Raw genomic sequence first — 10,375 nt, 5'->3', positions numbered from 1 at the left:
GTTTTCAATTCGGATTAATTTGACGCAATAGTCGGGGCAGGTTGGCCCGGTAGGATGTTCGTTCAAAATGATTCCTGGCATTTATTATATTATTATAATTATACCGCGAAGAGAGTTTTCAGGAGACGGCCTTCAGCTGTCGAAGAAGTGTAAAAACGCGTTTAGTCTCCTTTTATATGCCGGAATTACGTCTTTTAGAATGATCCTGTAAGCGAAACAAATTTATTAGATCAGCCAGCGTCGAGATGGGCTATTTTCAATTTATCCGTGTGGACCACACGAGGTTTCCCTTTGAATGAAATTTTTACATTATTTATAACGGTAGCGTTTTGCCGTGTCGCGGGAGTTGCCGGATTAAAGGTCGCCGGAGCCTGAGTTCGTTGAGACGACGATGGACCAAGCGGTTGGTCGGGGTCTGGGCCGAGGTTGCTCGGGCTGGCCCGAAAGGCAGCGGTCGGGAGCGCCCGACCGCGGCAGTGCCGGCGACTGGTTGTCGCGCGGCCGATCCGTTACCTGACGGGAGCGCCCGTCCGGGGGATCGCGTGAGGGCGCGAAGTGCCCTGGAGGTGGCGGCCGTCGGGAGCGCCCGACGGCGGCGATGTCGACGACTGTTAGTCGTGCGGCAGGCTCTAGGCTTGGACGAGTGCGCCCGTCCAAGAAAACCGGAGGTTGTCCGGAGTAATCCGGAGAGCGGCAGTCGGGAGCGCCCGACCGCGGCGGTGTCGTCGGCAGCGTGCCGTACGACGGGTCCTACGGCATGGACGGGAGTACCCGTCCAGGGGATCTCGGTGTGGCCCTGGGTGCCCTGGAAGCGGCGGCAGTCGGGAGCGCTCGACCGCGGCGATGTCGTCGACGGTATGCCGTACGATAAATCCTACAACCTGGACGGGAGCGCCCGTCCAGGGGATCTCGGTGGTCCGGACTAGCCGGGGGCGCCGGCGGTATCCGGTCGCCTCGGTGGTGGAGCCTCGGGAGCGCCCGAGGTCTCCAGGAACCTGAAGTTTACTCTGCCTTGGGAGCGCCCAAAGCAGCGGAAGACTCTCACCGGGAGCGCCCGGGGACGACTCGGGAGCGCCCGAGTCGGAGAGTACTAGAGAGGGCTTCGGGAGCGCCCGAAGCCTATCGGATCGGGAGGACTAGTGTTCGTGACGAGAAGTCGGAACGGACAAGGTGCTTGCTCTGCCGCGAGTTCGGCTTATATAGCCGCCGAGATGAGAGTGGAAGAGTTTCCACTCTTACCTCGGCGGAATGCGCCATCGACGGGCCGGTGGTCGCCCGCCGAACTTTGCTTGGCGCGTTCGGTCCTGTTCGGGTCGGTGTTTGCCCTCAGGGACGGCGTCTGCCGTCTAGTGGCGGGGCCTCAGCCCTCGCCACATCACCCCTCTCCTTTAGGGGGCGTCCTCGCTCATCTTCCGGCAAGTTCTCAGCGATCCGTCGGGCTCAAATCGCAATAGCCATCGGCCGCCCTTTGTCCGGGCTCGGAACTTGCGATTTTTCCATATTGCGGAGACCGGTACCTCCACAATTTCGTCCGATGGTAGCTTGATCCTCGTGAAAGGGCTGTCCTGGCTTGCCCGGTCGTCCTGCAAAATGGCTCCGCATGATGTTACGGGATGGACGGTTTGTGTGGGTATTGTTACGTCCCGGTAGTCGCGGGCGCCCAAAGCGGATTCGGACTACGGGCCTAGGCAATTGTGGGAGTTACGATAACTTAACAAAATGGGATTGATCTACGTTAAAGCAATTCTCTGATATTCGATGCAGATGATAGTTGCTTCGCTATTTAAGTAGGGTTGATCTTGCGGGTTTCGTTCGAGGTAGATTAGAAATAACCGTATAGCTTCTTGGCACTGTAGGCAATGTCTGATATTTCGCGAGTCGGCGACTAATACTCCGCAGTTACTACATTCATATTCTCCTTGACTCAAACCGATATTAATTCTATGTGACGGCACGTAGTAAAAGTCCGAAGAGGGTTGCCCAGATCTAAGCATACACCTCCGGCAAAAGGGAGACGCGTCACCTTTGCTCGTATAGCCGGTATCTGGTCTCGCAAGTCGCGTGAGCTAGCCAATTAATAATTATTCTAGTTATATCCAACGGGATTCTACAAGTGGGTACACGCGCGCGAGGTCGCCTTGGACACATTTATTAATTCAGACTAAACCGTTGTTAACGTTTCTATGAAAATCTCAACAGGGTTGTTCTGTAAATATACTCTATCTCCGCTCAGAGTTAAGTAGCGAGAAAAGTCGCGACGTACTAACCGACAATAATCGCAGTCTCGGTACGACTCAGAAATCTCTAAAACAATTCTACAGCTATGGCACTTGGGAGGATCGTGAGAAGGTCCCAAACAAAGGTAATGCCCGGTGACAAGAACGAAATTGATTTTAAATTTATCGGCGTCGAGTGCGCAGGTTAAACAATAATTATCGCGAGTTTCGCGATGCCGTCTATACACTTTATGAACACAGCGGCCTGTGTCTAACCATTCGGTCAACGTTCGGGTCGAGTTCAATAAAGCAATGTCGCGAGAATTATTAGTGGGTTGCGGCACAGATCGACAGGGCGGGCACATTATACATAGTGATGCCAAGTAAAATATAGAATATTCATGCACAAGATTTTAACTAAATTCCTTCAAGCCAAAAGAGAAAGTTAGAGACGACCCTCACTGCGGGGTGCCGTATCCGGGTGTAGACAATGGGACGAAAGGGTGGAAAAGTGAAAGCTAGGAAATTCCACAGGACAATAGGGTAAAGAGAAGGTTAGAAAATTCCACAGGACAATAGGGTAAAGTGAAAGTTGCACAAGTCTGGACAGGAATGCGTTGGTCTCGGATGTGGCTTGTAAAATAAATGCAAGAGAAATTAAACATGACTATTAATTTGGCTCACCCACTGCTGGCATCTCGACTGTACCTCGCGGTGTTGTCGCTTTTGCTCCTTGATGAAGTCGGCGTCGCAGGATACGGCGTTCTCTCGTGGGCGGCTTCCGTACGCCTGTCTGCGGGGATCGTTTTTAGGGATGTTGTCTAAGCTCGGCTTCCTCAGGACCACGGTGATCGGTGTCAGGCGGTATTGTCGGTGGCTGGTGATTCTGGGGTTGCCGCGCGATCGTCGATTCAGCGCGTGGTAATAGGCCGTAATTTTGCGAATCTGATATTTCCGACCGCCGCGTCGTGATTTAGAATTTGTCATGGGTAGTTTCACAAAAATACAAGTAAGTTAAGTAAAGATTCCAGGCAAAAAGCGTGCAGTGCGTCTGCACCACTTCCAACACAGGAATACCTGTTAAACTGAATCTCAAAGACGTGCAGTGCGGCTGCACCGAAATCAATCTTCAATCACACAGGTTAATAAATATAGCAAATAGTGAAACTGTTGGATTATGGTAAGGTAAGGTATCACTGAATCTAGTCACACGATATAGAATTAACAATAAGTATATATTCTAAAGTTACGTTACAATACTGTTGGTTACACAAGAATAAAGTTTAAGATATAAGTACGAACTAAGTTTCGATAGAGACAAGTTTAAGAGAATAGTAAAGGACCCGCACGCGGGATGGACTCTCTTGAGAAGAGAGATGCTTAAGGTTTAAAGTTGGGAATAGAACTGACGCTTCGGTGAGACTGAGCTCCGGGCTTCACCGGCGCTGCCTCCCACCTAGCGCTTAGATGGTAGTGGGAGTAGGTAGTGGGAGTAGCGGCGTTCGGCGCTGCCGGCCGCCTGGAAGTGGAACGGTGGTGGTGGGAATAGCGGCGTTCGGCGCTGCGGGCCGCGTGGAAGTGGTCCAGGTTTTCCCGCCGAAATACTTATATGTAGAGATTAAAATATACTTTTACTAACATTTTTAGTAATTTTGTACGCACGGATGCCATATGTATGGCGTAGCTTCTAAGTTTTTATATATATATATATACTAACTACTAAGAATTAGTCACAGTCGAAAATTAACCGAGAAAAGGCGATTGTATTCGGTGGGACGTAACACCTCCCCCCTTAAAATAAAAGATCGGCCTATGTGCCGATGTTTTTGCTTATGATATAATATAATCTTTTCGCTTATAATATGTCTAATGCTAATTACATGTATGCACTTTTATAATTTAGATTCGCTCGTGTCTGAGTTCTTTAGGTATTGTCTTAATTCGTGATATGTGTACTGGGTGGTACTCGCACTTGGATTTCTTTCCACTGGAGGGTTATTTTGTTCACTGGGGGAAGAAGGGCCAGGAAGCAGATTTTCTGTCGTTGAATGGGACTTTTCCTCGTCGCCTTGTTTTTCATTTCTAATGTTGTTTCGGCCACCGAGGTGAAGAAGTAGGTTGGTAACAGATGTCCAAACTGCTCCTAACAGGTGTAAGCTCCAGCCGTAGACAGTGTGCAGCGCGTACCCGTGAATAATTGTGTCCACAAAGAGCTTGATTATTCGCGCAATCAGAAAAATTGCGAATACTCCGGCGCTGGCTGATCCAAATGACATAAATCCTTTCCACATTTTTGCTCCCGCAGACTCAGCAATACGATCTAGTGACGCCTCATCTAGCAGGTTTACCATTGAAATTGTTCCTGGTTTAACTTTTCCTCCCATTGCTCCTTGTGCGATATTGTTTAACATAGAAGGTTTTTCTACGGGAAACATTATGTGCGTCCTTAACCGATCCAGATCTTCAGTCGAGTATATGCCGCTTGTGGCCAGGGAGTTTGGACTCGTGTATTGCCACTAGGGTTGGGTTAGCGGCTCAATTATTTGAAACGCTAACGCTTCGACAGGACGTGGAGTTAGTCTGTACCATGTACTGTCGATTCTGTACATTGTTGGTAACAGTCCATTACAGTCTTTAGGTGATCCTGTTGTGGTAAGTATTCTGGATCGTGGCAGGAGGAAAAATGACTGGTTACGGTTAGTGACTGGTAACTCGTTGAAGCACTCCTCCGTTTGACGGATTTTGCATTCCACCGGAATGCACTTTACCATGTGTATTACCTCGCCCGTGGTAATTGCTGTGTACCCGGGGCCTTTCATGATTCTGTAGGCCATCTCGTCCGGGGCTATGCTGGCTAGAGAAAGAGCATTTTGTACAATCTGCCTTTCTAGAGCGCATTTCTGCTGCATGATGTCCTGGTACAGTCGAGTTAATTGCGTTTTGATGTGTTTCTCTACGTACACGAACTTAGAATTCACGTAGGAAAAGATATCCAAGTTATCCACAGCTAATCTTGAACGTATCTTGAAGGTGCTACCTTTGCTGGTTTCCAGGATGAAAAGCTTCGGGTGTTCCGTCTGCATCAGCTTGTAACCACACAAGTTAGTTTCGTGCGTTTTTGTTAGAGCAAAGGTAGTTTCTTGAGTTGTCACGGTGTATATCACGGGAGCCTGTTGGTTAGACGAGGATGTGAGTCTTGCTGCCAATCCCTCGTAAAGGATGTCGTATTGGTCGAAGTGGCACGTATCTGTGGGTAACACGGGCCAGAATGTTTCCGCTCCCTCTGAATCTAAGCATCCACCGGAGGAGAATATACATTGGGTTCCGGAGGGCAGAATTACGTGTCCAGTGGATCTTTTTACCGGTGTTTCAAAAGATTTTAAAGTGATTTTAATCGATGCCTGGACAATTACGTTTTCCCAGGATCCATATGCGTCGGAATATTGTGTTCCGCTGCACTTTCCATCCACCGATAGGGATCCAGCTATGGTTGCGCTCCGAAAGTTGGTTGAGTTCCGAGTAAGTCCGTCCAACACGGCGTTTGCTATCATGGCTGTGCCAGTGTTATGGATTCGCTTGCAAGCTGTTTCTCCTACCTCCAATATGAATTCTCGTCGGCCGTTATGAACCATGGAAATGTGAGAGTGCATCCCACAGTAAGTAACGGTCCGATCTATCTCGATCTTGCACTGCGTGATGGGTATCCGATCGTAATCGGAAGTTTGCATTAGTTGAATATAAATTTCTTCTTGCTTAGGGGTTGTGTTTCCAATGTCGCAATCCCCTATATCTAATAGCGATAACGTAGTAATATTCATCCCTTCTCCGCCACAATCGTAGCCGATCATGGCAAAAGCAAAAGGGAGGAAGATGAGTCCACAGGTAGCTGCGATCATGTTGCTGGTCGACGGTCGTTATGCAAGTGTGGCGACGCTGGCTCCGATGGTCGTTGTATGCTGTTCTGGATTGGTAGGGTGGGGGTAATCTCGGTAGGAGGGGCTTTCTTCAGTTTATTCACGTGCACCACCCTAGTTTTGTTTAAACTAATGCTTATTTTTACATTGTTATTTTCTAAGATTTTTATTATAGGGTAAGGTCCCACGTATTGATTTTCTAATTTATTGGTGGGTTCTTTTAAAAGATATACTAACTCTCCTATCTTAAGATTAATCGGGTTGATCTTTCTATCGTATCGGATTTTTGAACGCTCTTTCGCCCGTATTAAGTTTTCGCGAGCATTGGTTTGTACTTCACTAATCTTATCATATAACTTTGATAAATATTCAGTGTAGCTTTCGTTACCCGCATCCTCTGGGAATTGTTCGCTGCTAGGGACTCTGGCGGTTTTGCTGAATACTAACTCATGAGGAGTATATCCCGTGCCTTCGTGCACGCTGGTGTTGTATGAAAAGTTTGCCAGTTCTAGATATTCGTCCCAATCGGTTTTATTCCCGACTATTTGTTTTAGATATTCCCAGAGCACGTGGTGTGCTCGTTCCACCGAACCGTTAGACTGTGGTCTATACGCAGTAGTTTTATATGTTGCTATCTTAAATTTTCGTGCTACCGCTCGCATTAGGCTATTAAGGAAATGACTGCCCTGGTCGGTCAGGAGCGCTTTCGGTGCACCGTATATACATATAAATTTATTAATTAACGCGTCCGCCACGTCTAAAGCACCGGCTTTGCGTAATGGTATTGCAACTGAATATTTTGTTAGTAAATCCTGAACGGTCAAGATATAGGCATTTCCTTCCTTTGATGACGGCAAAGGTCCCATAATATTGTTACGTCCAGGCCGTTGATTATTAAAGATAGGAGGTAAGGATGAGGTAGGTCTGGGTAACTTGACCTTATAATCTCGAGATACACAGTAAATAGTGTACTCGAGATACCGTTCACACCAAAAGCTACGACAAGAGTCAATGTCCCGAGAGACAATGTGACGTCTTATCTAAGCTGCGTGATCGGTGGCCGCTAATTTTGATAAAGCGATACAAGTATCACCTATTATCAGGGATGGGGCCGGTGCGACTTACAACTAAAATAATTCGAGAAGGCAGAATTACAAAAAAAACAAACAAAATATATTTCTTAAAATTACAGTAAAATGCGTATACAAGTTTCAATTAATTATTATTCACAAGGATGACTTTAAGGAACAGGAGGAGAGAAAAATGTAGGCAGGTGTGATTCAGGGATAATAAAAGGAGTTTGATGTTCGGGATGATAGACAAAAATGACAGGATCGTTGTTGGAAAGGTTATATTCTGTTTTAAAAGCTGGAGGAGGGAAGGATTGAGGTTTAGGAGTTTCTTGAGGTGGGTGAGGGTATTTGTCGGCTACTTTGTCGAGGAAATGTCTGTAACTGGAATTAGGAAGAGATGCAAATGGAGAGGAAAAGGAATGAGAAAAACTCGGGAGAGGAACAGGATGAGGATTATTTGAAGCAAACGAGGGGAGTCGGTGAGGTGACGCGATCGGCGATGGCGAAAACGATGGGCCTTGGGCCTCGCAATAATCCGCGTACAATCGGAGCTCGGGATAACAGATTTTACAGTTGTAGCTTCCGCCGCATGGCATCGGAAGTTTTCTTTTTAACTCGGTAAGCAAATAGTTGTATTTCGACGTATTCTCGTCAGAATCAGCGGAAGTGCGTGGGCAAGTTCGGCTCACTATAAATGAGCGGATCGATTTAATAATTACTTCACGGAAAATTGAAAGAAAAATGAGAATCAGACTTACTACTTGGGCAGATTATTAAACAAGCGAAGTTTTAGCGTCAAACGTTCCTCTGGCGGAGCGGTGGATTCGTGATTCCGGTGGAAGTCCGGCGGATTTGAGCAGCTCGTGAATCGGGTGGTTAGAGCGGCTACGGATCGGCTGATTCTTCCTTCTGGTTTGTTTTAAGCACTCACGAATCGCGGTTAAAGTAACGGCAGGTGTCAAGAGACTTTTTAGAATGTACAATGTTCCGCCCGCTCGCGCTTTTTATATGATTGAAAAGGGCGTTGTTTACGAGTGCCGTGCGCACTGCTTATCATAGGGCAGTCTGATTAATTTTTCCGAATTTTCCGTTGTTATGACTCTTTCTTAAAAACAATCTACTTGACCTTTCATTTTATCGTTAGTCATCCTTGTGAATTAGAATGTTCTAGAAAGAAAGAAATTAAAAGGGCGTAGACGTAACAATATCTATTGATATCTTATCAAAAGCTTTATCGGGGGTATCTGTAAGTACCATGGGCTGTTTAGGCTTGACGCGGACTAACTTTTTCTTTTGACAGTTTTGGCACTGTCTTATCGCTTGTTCTATATCGCGTTTCATTTGTGGTCATTGATATTTTTCGCGTATGCGTCTGAATGTTTTCGTGACTCCTGTTGTAACCCAAACCCCGTTACAACACGATACATGACGCAGGGCATTTCGGAATAAGTCTCTCGTAATTAAATAACCTCGGAGGATGCAAGATCAGCAACCTCCTTAAGAAATTAAATAATAAAAGAAACACGTGCGAGAACCTATTGCCGAAATCGCTGAGGTTGCATTCGCCGAACTACCGAAGTTCGGCATTGCAACCCGAGGAGGCCAAGGCCCTGCGTCACTATTAAATAACCGCGGCCCGTCACGGACGGGCAGTCGCATTATAGTCCGCACCGTAAACTGAGAGCGGTGATAACGAAAGTTCGGTCGCGTGCCTAGTAAGAAGAAACCTCGCGGAGACGAGAACGCGTGACAACGCGAGGACGTGTGCCGAACCGACAAAGGGAGAACAAAGGGAGATAGGAAAGAAACAGTGTAACTAAATAAAAAATCTAATCTTTTATTATAACATATTAATTATTCGCCCTCATCTCTCGCGGATCCCGAAGGACGGACCCCGTGCACCGGCCCCGGTGCAACAAAAGTGGTGGCAACGGTGGGATCCGCCCTCCGGGAGGCGCAGTCGCCTACTCTGCGACGGCGAGGACGATTTCTGGAACAAAGATAAAATCAAAGATTAGTACAAAACTTATTTACGAGGCGAGACGGACACAACAGTGAAAAAAGTATTGAGTCAGCAGTAGACTCAGTACCTGAAACCGTGATAAAAGAAAGGAAGAAAGAAGCGGCCAAGCAGTGCGACGAGGAAGGCAACATAACGGCCAAGCAGTGCAACGAGGAAAACTACATAGCGGCCAAGCAGTGCGACGAGGAAGCAACATAGCGGCCAAGCAGTACAACGAGGAAAGCAACATCGCAGCCAAGCAGTGCGACAAGGAGAGCAGTATAACAGCCAGCAGCAAAGCAGATCAAGCATGCGAATCACAGCGTTAATGTAAGTCCGAAATATTTTGTAACCGACCGACCCATGTCGGATAGCGAATTAGAATTACAACGCCGCGTTGCAAACAATTCGTGGCTACACAGCCAAGCGGCTAGACGAGCGTTACAGCCGACACCGGTGCGACCATTGCGAGTCGCCATAAACGCATTAAACGACATTAGAAATAGGGTACGCCGCGTGTTAGAATACGAAGACGATCCCGCGACAGAAAGCGAGGAATCCGTGAATGTTATCACGCCGCGCGAATTTGATTTTGGCGAAATAGACGACGCGTTATTAAACCGCGGAGACGGAAATATTGCGCGCCGTACACATAATCAAATACTCGCAGACACCCCGAGCGACATTAGCGGTATTTCGGACAGGGGAGAATTCTCCTTAACGTCATACGATAGTAGCGTGTTTGATCCCGCGGAAATTTTCGCAAACAATTTAAACACTACCCGCGAAAAATGACACATAATTACTCATTGCTGGACGGAGCGGTTGGGGAGTACCGGAGATACTCATCGACAGAGAGGTAAACGCGTTGCGAGAGTTACATACCGCGACGCCACACCCGACACAACGACAAGAACGATTATTAGAACAAGTACTCGAAAACTTGCGGGAAATGAATTCCTGAATTGTTCGCCTCGAACGTCGACCAAACGAAAACCGAGAAACGCGGGGAAATCAAGAACTCATCGAAGGAAACGAACGCCCGCACGGAGAAGTACAAAATAGACCGACAGAGCCGATATCTACGTTTAAACTTAAAGACGCACGAGCAATGATTCCGACGGTAGACGGAACAAATCATGCTCAAACGAAAGAATTTTTAAAGGCATG

General features: G+C 47.3%; 1 pseudogene; it reads right to left on the bottom strand.

Annotated features, from left to right (window-relative positions):
• Window positions 1-1,142: 1,142 nt before the first annotated feature.
• On the bottom strand, window positions 1,143-7,650 carry LOC139113580 (uncharacterized; annotated as a pseudogene).
• Window positions 7,651-10,375: the final 2,725 nt, after the last annotated feature.

Source organism: Cardiocondyla obscurior, linkage group LG03, assembly GCF_019399895.1.
Source record: "Cardiocondyla obscurior isolate alpha-2009 linkage group LG03, Cobs3.1, whole genome shotgun sequence".
Lineage (NCBI taxonomy): Eukaryota > Metazoa > Arthropoda > Insecta > Hymenoptera > Formicidae > Cardiocondyla > Cardiocondyla obscurior.
This window is presented reverse-complemented; position numbering and strand designations above follow the sequence as displayed.